This window comes from Bidens hawaiensis, unplaced genomic scaffold (genome assembly GCF_021521415.1).
Source record: "Bidens hawaiensis isolate Kalapana, Puna unplaced genomic scaffold, B.hawaiensis_p1.1 tig00000512_1, whole genome shotgun sequence".
NCBI lineage: Eukaryota > Viridiplantae > Streptophyta > Magnoliopsida > Asterales > Asteraceae > Bidens > Bidens hawaiensis.
The window spans coordinates 1,517,501-1,529,295 of NW_027491033.1; the positions used below are offsets into that span (position 1 = coordinate 1,517,501).

The 11,795-nt window shown below is 35.0% G+C and overlaps 1 long non-coding RNA gene and 1 pseudogene across 2 annotated transcripts in view; both read left to right on the forward strand.

Annotated features, from left to right (window-relative positions):
* The window catches only part of LOC143632544 (uncharacterized), an 8,704-nt pseudogene extending 279 nt beyond the window's left edge, over positions 1–8,425 (forward strand). Inside the window, exons 1-12 of the transcript XR_013153533.1 lie at positions 1–1,476; positions 1,655–1,877; positions 2,074–2,221; positions 2,367–2,597; positions 2,854–2,979; positions 3,218–3,307; positions 3,462–3,693; positions 6,413–6,606; positions 6,709–6,840; positions 7,422–7,553; positions 7,965–8,201; positions 8,329–8,425. The exon at positions 1–1,476 is cut by the window's left edge and continues 279 nt beyond it. The product of XR_013153533.1 is annotated as an uncharacterized LOC143632544 (transcript). The remainder of the gene's footprint in view (positions 1,477–1,654; positions 1,878–2,073; positions 2,222–2,366; positions 2,598–2,853; positions 2,980–3,217; positions 3,308–3,461; positions 3,694–6,412; positions 6,607–6,708; positions 6,841–7,421; positions 7,554–7,964; positions 8,202–8,328) is intronic.
* A 514-nt stretch (positions 8,426–8,939) lies between these two features.
* Positions 8,940–11,518, forward strand: LOC143631092 (uncharacterized). The gene is made up of 4 exons (XR_013153292.1): positions 8,940–8,996; positions 9,513–9,578; positions 11,219–11,272; positions 11,362–11,518. It is a non-coding gene; the product is annotated as an uncharacterized LOC143631092 (long non-coding RNA).
* Positions 11,519–11,795: the final 277 nt, after the last annotated feature.

Below are 11,795 nucleotides of genomic sequence, written 5' to 3' on the forward strand. Positions count from 1 at the left end.
TTTGGCAAAATTGTTCTTACAAGAGAACAATAGTTTGACAACGATACCTCCATCTTTCTTTCGGCATATGCCAGCCCTTCTTGTACTAGATTTGTCTCATACACACATACAATCTTTGCCTCCTTCCATTTCCATGCTATCTTCCCTTGAAGAGTTCATCTTGCGGGAATGTTCACTTTTGATAGAATTACCACCTGAAATTGGAGAACTTAAGAATCTCAAGTTGTTTGATCTTGAAGGAACCGAGATCATGTATCTACCGAAAGAAATCGGCAAATTAAGGAGTTTGGAATGTTTAAGGGTCTCCTTGTCTGCATATGCAGACGACATTAAAGACAAAACGGGCATACAACACATCATCCCAAGGAGGACAATCTTAAAGCTCACGAAGCTAAAGGAGTTAAGCATCAATGTGAGTCCAGAAGCTGAATGGTGGGAGGTAGAACTTTTGGAAGCTATTATGGAAGATCTTCTTTTCTTACCAGACCTTAGAACTTTAAAGTTGTACTTACCTACTGCCAAAGCATTGCAGCAGTTCTTGAAGCTTGAGAGGTACAATGTACCAATATATACAAGTTTATGGAACTACAGATTTATGACTGGTCATTGTGAAGAGCTCCCGTTATCTGTGCAAGTTGATGCTGAAGAGGATTTTCTGAAACTGGAGAAATGTGTGAAATATATGAATGGTGAGAAATGCAATGATGAAATGGTGGAGTTGATTAGAGATGCTAGAGCTTTATACTTGCGTCGGCATTGGACTATTAAGAACTTTCAATGTTTGACATAAGGAGGCTTAAATATTGTTTATTAATGGAGTGTAATGAGATGCAAACTCTGATCGACCAAGACGATTTTTGTGAACAGAAAACTAAATCAAGTCATAGTGAAGATGAAGTACTTGGGTCACTGCAATACTTGAGCATTCACTTTTCGAAGAAGCTACGAAGGATTTCCAAGGGGCATATTGGCAGAAACAGTCTATCATGTTTAAGGTTGTTAGCTCTGCATACATGCCCTGAGCTCACTAGCATTTTTACAGAATGCTTGCTTCATAATCTGCAAAATTTGGCAGAAGTTATAGTTGAAGACTGCCCCAAAGTCAACTGTCTTGTATATTTGGAAGGTGCCCCTTCAAGTAATGGTCCATTTCTCCCAAACTTAAGGAGGATATCACTTATAGACCTACCTGAGCTAGTGAGTATTTCTGGTGATGTCTGCATTGCACCACAATTAGAAACTTTACTTGTTTTTAATTGCATGAAACTCGACCATCTTTCCGATTTGGAAATACCTAGAGGTACAATGGCAATTAAGGGAGAGATTGAATGGTGGGATGCATTGAAGTATAGAAGATCAACATGGGAAAGTGTCTTTGTGCAACTCAAAAGAGACGGGAGTTTGATGGATCAGTTAGCAGAAGATACAAACTCACTACAACGCTTTCTTGAGCCGGAAATGGGCCCTTTCTTCCTGGTAAATTTTGTTTTTGTGAGTGTTTAAAGAACAGTATATTAAGAGCTCTGCTTTAATCCATTGAATGTTTTGTCTTTATAAAATATGAAATTGAGATGATGCTGTTATGTACTAGCCCAATTTGTATATTGATAGTTCACATTAGTAAAGTTCAGTAGTTTGTAGATGTTATCCTAAGGATTTTGTTATCTGTCTTCCGAGTCTAGGTAAAGTAAATCAAAAGTCATCAAGGGATACCAAGGACGACATGGAACATGTTGGTGACCTTCAGATTGATCACAATGTGGACTTGCCTAACGAAACCCGCAAAATGTCTACTCAAGTACATTATGATGATGGCTGCATCCAAAGAAAGGATCACCAAAATAGAAGTCTGAAAAAGCCTCTCCATAGGTACATATGTAAACTTAACCTTTTTCTTCCTTCTCTCATATTAAGTTACAATATTTACCTTGATATATCCACGTGCTAGTTGTTAATGTGTGTTTATGGGCTATAGGCTTTTTAGATATACAATATAACGTAAACATTACTGACCAAAAATAGAAACAACACAAGATAAAAAGATAAAAGGTAATACACATATGCGTAATATAGTGATTGTTTTCAGAAAGTACAGAAGAAGTATTGTTATAAAACACCAAGTGAAAGTGAACATGGGTATAGAGGTTGAAAAAGCACCTGATGATGGCTATTGCTGGCGGAAATATGGTCAAAAGTCCATTCTTGGTTCCGAATACCCAAGGTACGTAAAGCACCGAATTTGTGATAAATAGTGAAAATATTCTTTTGATCATGTACAATAAAAAGTTTTCTATAGTATCTATATTAAAGTGACGCCCTGATATATTCAAGAACTCAAGTTCATTACAGTATTTTTAAGTTTGCAGACACTATTATAGATGTAACTTCAAACAAACAGCTGGTTGTCGTGCATTGAAGCAAGTTCAAAGATCTGATGAGGACCCATCTGAGTTTCATGTCTCTTACATAGGAGAGCACACCGGCCATACAGTTATAAGTAACAATCATTCCTCAACTGCAACTGATTCGGCTTCTATAATCACTGATAATCATTTTGAGTATATCAAAAGGCCTCAAATATTGGGATCTAACAAAAAGTAAGTCGTCAGACATGTTTGTTTATAATAATCTTCTTATTGAAAGCCATTATTGATTGTATATGTGCATATAACCCTATTTAGACAGGGGCACATATTGGCGTTCTCCTACTTGTGGCCCTTATAAATATAAAAAAAATGCAACATGACGTTGGAAATGTATATTTGATTTTGTAATTCTGGTTTTGGAAAGCGTACATAGTAATAGACAACTAAATGACCCATATGTCTGACACATACATGCAACTGTATGCAGAGATGAATCCTCATATACATTAATTGAACCAGAATTAAGAAGCCTAAAAAACAGTGGTCCTACAACTGCAGCAGAATCAACTTCTACAATCACTGATAATTCTCTTGGATTGAACTATACAAAGAAGTAAGTCTTCGTATCTGTGTGTGTGTGGTCTCCTATCAAATGGAAGACTTCGTTTATACCAAAGGAATACGTATAAACTTAAATCTTTCTCTACTTTCTCGCATAGAATGTTTCAATATCTTTTTATCTTATTCCTATGCATGAAAAGGACCCATAAAGCTATCATTGAACTTCCTTGATAATATATAGAAGGTAATACACATATGCGTAGTATAGTGATTGTTTTCTGAAAGTACAGAAATAGTATTATTATCACGCACCAAGTTGATGATGGCTATAGCTGGCGAAAATATGGTCAAAAGGACATTCTTGGTTCCGAATACCCAAGGTATGTAAAGCACCGAATTTGTGAGAAATAATGAAAATACTCTTTTGATCACGTACAACAAAAAAATAAAAATTCTGCAGTGTCTGGCTATATTAAAGTGATGTCCTGATATATTCAAGGACTCAAGTTCACTGCAGTATTTTTACATTTGCAGACAGTACTATAGATGTAGCTTCAGAAATACAAATGGTTGTTGTGCAACGAAGCAAGTTGAGAGATCTGACGAGGACCCATCTTTCTTTCAAGTCTCTTACAAAGGAGAGCACACCTGCCATACAGTTTCAAGTAACAATCATTCCTCAACTGCAACTGATTCGGCTTCTATAAACACTGATAATCATTTTGAGTATATCAAAAGGCCTCAAATATTGGGATCTAACAAAAAGTAAGTCATCAGACATGTTTGTTTATAATAATCTTCTTACTGAAAGCCATTATTGATTGTATATGCACATATAACCCTATTTAGACAGGGGCACATATTGGCTTTCTCCTACTTGTGGCCCTTATAAATATCAAAAAAACGCAACATGGCGTGGGAAATATTTGATTTTGTAATTCTGGTTTTGGAAAGCGTACATAGTAAAATTGACATAGACAACTAAATGACCCATATGTCTGACACATACATGCAACTGTATGCAGAGATGAATTTTCATTTGCATTAATTGAACCAGAATTAAGAAGCCTAAGTCAAGCAGAATCAACTTCTACAATCACTGATTTATTCTCTTGGACTGAACCATACGAAGAAGTAAGTCGTCATATATATGTGTGCGTGGGTGTGTGGTCTCCTATCAAATTATATATAACCATGAGCCATGAGGGTATCTATGTCTTTCTGTGGAACCACATAACCTACATGTTTTATCTTATAATCAGGCTCTTACGACTCAAAACACATATGAATGAGCTCCATAAAAACCACAGAAGCAGGTAGAACTCCCAATTTATTGAATTCACATCCTCTTTCGCATAAATTTAATTTCAAAGATATCATTTATAACTTATAAGCTGAATTACAAATAAAAAAAATGTTTGTGCAGGATCTGAAGCAAGACCTAAGAAGTCAAGGGCCATGCTGGATTCCTCGTTTCAAGCATATTTCCGGTTACCAATCAAACAACTACGAGTCCTAGTGTCTTATATTTTGGGGAACCTTCTGATGAACCAAATGCATATAAAGCTAAAGAACTGTTTTCATTTGTGGGCATGTTAAAAGAAATATGGTATTGGCTTTTAAAGAATGAACCATCTTAATAAACCTACTTCGCAAATCGCATGTATAATTTGTGTGACATTGAATAAACATTTGGGGTGTGATCATACCAGATATATTGCAACTACTTCCATCTTAAAGCATGATTCTAGGATGAGTTACAGCTACTTTAACTTCAATATTAGTTGGATATCCTTTACCAGCATGTGTCTATTGCATAATTTTATTTTATTTTTTAATTATTTATCCAAGATAGGATAGGAAAGACCAGTATTACCTATATATGTATGATGTTGACGTGTTAGCAATGGTTTAAATAAGGCTTAGAAGTTAAACTGTGGCTTAAATAAGATCATTAGGTCATCCAGTTGAATTAATATGGTTTGTTTTGTTGTCAATTTCCTCTTAACCATGATAGGTTAGTATATATAAATCGAGTTATGGTTCGTTTTGTAATGAGGTTTCTGAGTTTACTTTTATTGGTTAATAAAAGTGTTTTGGGAGTTATGCAATTCAAGTTGTTATAGATTCGAGACTTGAAAAAAAGTTAGTAAACTACATAGAAATCAATCCTTTTTTATTTTTAATTTTATTTTAATTTTATTTTACATGGTCTTCATCACAATCCGCAAGCTAACAGGTCGATTCGAGACTTGCAATTGACCTTCTGATCCAATGGAACGGGGTAGCCGTTAAGGCTTGGGATCTATAAGGTCTCAGGTTCAAAACAAAAACTAACTCAAAGGGATTTTCCTACAGTGATGAGTTTCCTCCTTGATTGTGTTCTTGGGTGAGTGAGGCCTGGAGCGTCAAAATCAGTATGAACAATTGACATTCCGTCTTATGAAGACTCACTCTGGTAATGGAGATAGTTTCAGACGCCGTTATATAAAAAAGTCTTTAGCCTAGGCCCACTGTATCCTTAGCACATGGGCCACATGGCCAGCCAAATCATAAGCGGGTTGATACATAGTGTTAGCAGACTTATACAAATATAAACGAACTTTTCGCCGAACAATTCACAAACAGTTTATTGAACGTTGGGTTCATTTGCGGGCCCAATAAATCCCATTGTATCATGAATGATTTTATTTAAATGGAAGGTTACATAAGAGAAGAATAAATTAATAAAGGTTACACTTGTCACTTGTTATTTATTATTTTCTTCAGTATTCAAAAACTAACGTCACGATAAAACCATGGACGTGTGAGTGTGACTCATATTTCCATTTCCATTCCCTTTGAACAGGAGGAACAATGACTGCCAAATTAATTTTTAAATTTCAGTTGAATCGCACTGAAGATCTCAATTCAATTCAGAAATTAAAGTATGTTCTCTTCAATTCCTATAGTCTTCTCTTTGTTTGATGATTTATGCTTCTCAATTTCAACGTTTTGATCATCCATTTCCTCATTTGATCCTAAATCATCAAGTACGTATAACTTTTCTCACGATTTCACAACTTTCGAATTTACGCTATAAATTGCGACTTAAATTAGTTCCTACATGCACTTACTTTAATTCTGATTCAATGTGTAATCGAGGTAGATAATAATAATGCTCCATGTAATCTAATCAAACTATTAGTTAGGGTTCACGGTTTAGGGTTTAGAACATACTTCATAATTTGTAATGTAATTTTAGAAATTAACAGCATCTAGTGTTAGGTTTTGACTGATCGATCGACAATTACGGTCTAATTTATTTGTGGAAGAAGATATGAGACTTGATTGTGGTTATATGAGTCTATGGCTGGATATTTTAGGAAGGAAATGGTATGGATAAAATTAGTGACCTGATGGATACTATAAAATTATCTTAACTGTTTCATTTTTTGCAGTTTGTGTCAATATAATTATACAGTTACTTAGGTATTTGCAAGTAAATCGAAAGTTATCAAAGGAGGACAGGGAGCATGTTGGTTGACCTTCCAATTGTTAACAATGACACACAGTCACATTATGCTGGAACTGCTTTTAGGATGTGGGAGCCACCATCTCCATTGAGTGGCAAACCAGATAATATAGATACAGACTGCAGTTTTAAGGCTCCCGGTCACAAATTTGCATCTACAAAGAAGTAAGTCATCATAAGCATGTGTGTGATGATATTATCCTTCATTAAGAAAAGGGAAAAAAGATATGCAAGATAGTATGTGTGTATATTTTATACTTTGTGCAGTAAGAGTAGGAGCGATGACATTGCTAAGTGGATTCAGCGGGTGAAAGGGAGTTTGGATACAGAGTATCGTGTACCCTCTGGTGATGTAACAAAACATCTCCAAAATGAAAGCCTAAATTCCAAATACACATGGTATAATCTTTCTCTACCTTCTCTCATAGTATATTTCAGTTTCTTTTATCTTATTAATGTACATGAAAGTGGTTCTTAAAGCTAGTGTTGAACTCCCTTGATACATATATGTATAACTATGTGAAAATTTGTGTTTATAGGCTTCTTAGATGTACAACATAATATTAACATTGTGGATAATGTATAGAAATTAAGCAAAAGTAATACACGTATGTGTAATATGTTAGGAATCAATCAGAGCATGCACGAAGTGGAGTATAAATGTATTATAATCGCACACAAACGAAAAAGAAAACAAGTAAATGAGATTTCTGTGGTTCAGCCAAGGCAACCTACATTCACGGACTGCAACTAGGGTTTATCTTGTATTAGCTCGGTACAAACTACAAAGATTACAAAACATGACTGATATTTATAGAAAACACTTAGGTTAAATGACTTAGGGACCATGAAAACATAAAACGGGCCCTCCTTTTCAAATAGACGGGCCACCCCTATTTGTCTTCTAAGTGTCAACCAAAACCTGCCCGAAGGCTTTCACAAATCTAACATAATGTAGTGCTTATTTTCTGAAAGTACAGCCCTATCAAAACCATCCCTCTGAAATGGCAAGTGGAAGTGAACAAGGGTATAGAGGTTGAAAATACGCTTGATGATGGCTATATTTGTCAGAAATTTCACGAGATGTCTATTGGTGGTGCCAATTACCCAAGGTATGAATAACAATGAATTGGTGTGATCATATAACGTTTAGATATTTCACGAGATGTAGCTTCAGAAGTAATAGCGTTTTCATGTATTAAATGCATATTTGCATTTAGCCCATGAGCCTAAGTTAGGCTTCTCTAGGGTTTCTTTTCTATAATATTGACCTTCTTTGGAATACATTCAGATATATTTCTTTCACTTTACGTAGTAGCAAAGCTAAGGCTATCGGTAACATAGCCACTAGCCGTTGCCTGCTATTTCGAGAAACCGTTGCATCACACTCACATTACGGATGTGACATGCCAAGTTGTGAGGGATTTTGTTATTGCATTTATTGATTTGTCTTATGGATCTTCTTTACGAGTGTGCTTGAGGGATTTTCAGTCATTAATGTTTTGACCATTGAAATATAACAGATGCAACAGTTGTGATGCAAAGAAACTAGTTCAAACATCTGATGATGACACTTACAAAGGAATACACAATTGTCTTAGGCTTTCAGCAACCAGCGATTTCACGTGTGAAAGTGAATCCACATTAAGCATCCTAAAAAACGGTGATTCCTCAACAACAACTGAATCAGAAGTAACAAAAAACAGCAGTTCTTTAACTACAGTAACTGATAATTCTTCTGGACTAAACTGTGCGAAGATGTAAGTCATCCTAATATTTATATATATACATATGTGTGTGTTTGTGTACAATATTCTTTCTACAGAAGAATGTGGCAATTAAAGTATACAGATCTATAGAAACCATATTAATGACATTTTTATGCAGAATGAGTGGCAGTGTTAGCATGGAAAGGTGGAAGCGACAAATGGAGGACATTCGGTTTCCAAATTTAAAGCTTCAGTTAGCTTCATCTGGCAGTGTTAGCATGGAAAGGTGGAAGCGACAAATGGAGGACATTCGGTTTCCAAATTTAAAACTTCAGTTAGCTTCATCTAATGAACCAAAGGTACTATTTCATGTTCATGTATATTTTTCCTTCTTTTTTTTTCTAATTTCTAAATTTGGTTTACACAAATAGTGGGAGATAGTATCAGAAGTAGCAGAAGATAGCAGCTGGAACCTCTCATCATCATCCCAAAAAACACTGCAGGATGAAAAAGAATATCCATCTGATTTGAAGGTATGCTACAAAATAGTGCCCTTTGTGCCCAGTTTTCATGGTTGCGCAAATCGGTAACATATAATGAAAACTCCTCTTTATACACTTAACTGAGTATGACAGTATTTGCACATTATGATGCCGGCTATGGTTTCTGCTCTTTACAATCTGCCAATTTCAGCAACACGAAGCACAATATTTCTGCACCTATGTTGCTCATATGATTCAATAATTTTTTTAAACATTTTTCCTATGTTTTGACAAATCAGGAAGGTGAAAGGAATTGGATGACAAAATTACTAAGCTCCACCAGTTAGTTGCACCTTTTGGAAAGGTGTGATTTGTAAATTCTTCCTTCAAGTTTTTTAAAAGAGAAACTGATGCCTCTGTAATCAAATTTATAGCTCTCTGAGTTCAAATAACAAAGAAATGTTTGCGTGTTTAAAAGTTTATTAAAATTATTAAAATTCAGTAATTCGTACTTAGTTAATCTGATACTGTGCTAATTTAGATAACTTGACTGGACAAAGACTCTTTTGATAATTATTTTTTAAGTAATATGAATTTGTGTTTTAAGAAATTTACATATTCTTTTGCCTAAAAATAAGTAGAACCCAAAATATATAGTTAATTATTTTATTCTATTGGTAAAGCAATATTGTTTTAAACATTACTGATTTTTATATGTAGAAAATAGGTTGTTTTCCTTATTTCATCTTATAAAGAATCCGAACGCAAGCTTAAGTTAAATTTTATTTAATGTATATCAAAATAAGCAGATATTATCTTCCCGAAATGGAAGACATTTCTGCTGGCAATATATTAAAATAACAGGTTTCTTTTATTACAGAATGAAGCACCAGCAGTACTGTTGGAAACTTTAGGCCACATTAGATTCCTGCATGGACAGATCGAAGTATATCGTATGACCAACCAAACATCAAATAATATATACAAACGGTATATAACTTCATATATATAAATATATATGTGTATGTAGATATGCTTGTTTTGGTTTGTGTGTACTTAGCCTGTAGTAGTTTTTAAGGCATGATATCTCCTAAATAATTATAGTGAGAAAAATTCTTCATTACTAAAACCATATTTAAAAACAACTTATTTATAAGAGAAATCTGCATTTTGTCTCCCTGGAAAATAATGTCGTGAGATGGAATAACCACTGATAAAGAATTTGCGCATAATGGACCATTGGATTTCTCGGACGGGTTTTTTTGACTCCCACCGTCAGTTGACCGTTGGTATTATAGTAATAATAACAACATACTAAGGGTATTTTAGTAATCTTCTTCTAATAAATAATAAATATAATAATAATAGTAATAATAATAATATTAATAATAATCATCATCCAACAACAGCCATCCAACACATGTATTACAACCATTAATTATCAAGAAACCTATCTGTCACACCCACCACCCACCGGAGAATCCTCCACCACCCATTTTTTCGGCAAACTCAACCACGCCGCCGCCGACGACTCCTGACAACCCATTTTTTCACGAAACCCCAAGTCAACAAACCCCATATCAACCACCATCGCTAGAATTTCCGGCGACCCACCCAATGGCTCCGGCGCCGACGAAAAAGTCTGGGTACGGTCACCGCCATGGCTCAGATCTGTAATCATCTTTTTCATCATCATCATCATAACCTTTGCATTCACAAACAAACACACAGTCACACACATATATATGCACAGAGAGAGAGAAAGAGATTGAGAATAAGGTGGGTGGGATTGTTATTATTATTATTATTTATAACATTTGCATTCGCAAACAAACACACATTCACACATAGATGTCTGTACACGGAGAGAGAGAGAGTTTGAGAACAATGTGGGTGGGTGGGGTTATTATTATTATTATTATAACATTTGCATTCACAAACAAACACACATTCACACATAGATGTCTGTACAGAGAGATAGAGGGTTTGAGAACAAGGTGGGTGGGTGGGTGGGTGGGGTTATTACTATTATTATTATTATAATTATAATTATAACATTTGCATTCACAAACAAACACACAGTTACACATATATGTATGCACAGGTAGAGAAAGAGATTGAGAACAAGGTGAAAGATGATGATGAGGGTTTTGTCATGGTGAGGGTTGAATTGATACTTTTAGGGTTTTGTCATGGTGAAGGTTGAATTGAAGATTGGTGGGATTAATTTGATGGATCATGAACGGTGAAGGATTGGTCGGTCATCTACACCAAGAACACACACACTAGGTTAGATGATGAAGATGAAGATAAGGGGTAAATGGGTCATTTCACAATTTTTAACAGGTCAACGGTAAGTCAATTGACGGTAGGAGTCAGAAGAACCCGCCTGAGAAACATAGGGGCACAAAGTTCGCAAAATCTTTTTCAGAGGTTAACCCATCTCGCGACGATATAAACCAGGGAGACAAAATGCAGATTTCTCTATTTATAAAAAAAAAATTAGACCGAAAAATTCGATTCGTGAGGGTACGTATGTCTTTTCATGGAAATTGCATATCCCATATGTTTTTATCTTATAATCAGACTCATACGGACCTGCACATAAAACAAGGAACTCTATTTGAGCCACAACAGCAGGTAGACCTCTCAATTTCTTGAATTTAAATATAATTTCAAATTTCTTATTCATAAACTAAATTACAAATAAAATATATATATTTTTGCAGGATCCGAAGCAAGACCTACGAAGTCGAGGGCTATGTTTGATTCCTGTTTCAAGCACATTCAGTAATTCAGTTAGTTATTAACCAAATAACTCCTGATTTCTTTTGTCCTACATTTGTGAAAGCTCTTGATGAACCAAATGCATATAAGGATGAATAAATGTTTTCATATGCAGATATGTTATAAGAACCCATCTAGAAAGGGTTGATTTGCATTTATAGTTTGTGACACTAAATAAACATTAGGTGTGTTCATACCAGCTCTATTGCAGCAATTGACATCATAAACCATGATTCTATAAATTTCAGACTTGATATAATGGTGACTTTTTTTTAACGGCTACACACACGTCTACTCCTACTCTTACTCCTAAACTACTCTAAATAAAGTCTACTCTCATGTCTGGTCAGGATCTTCACTCTAAAGACGAAGAGCC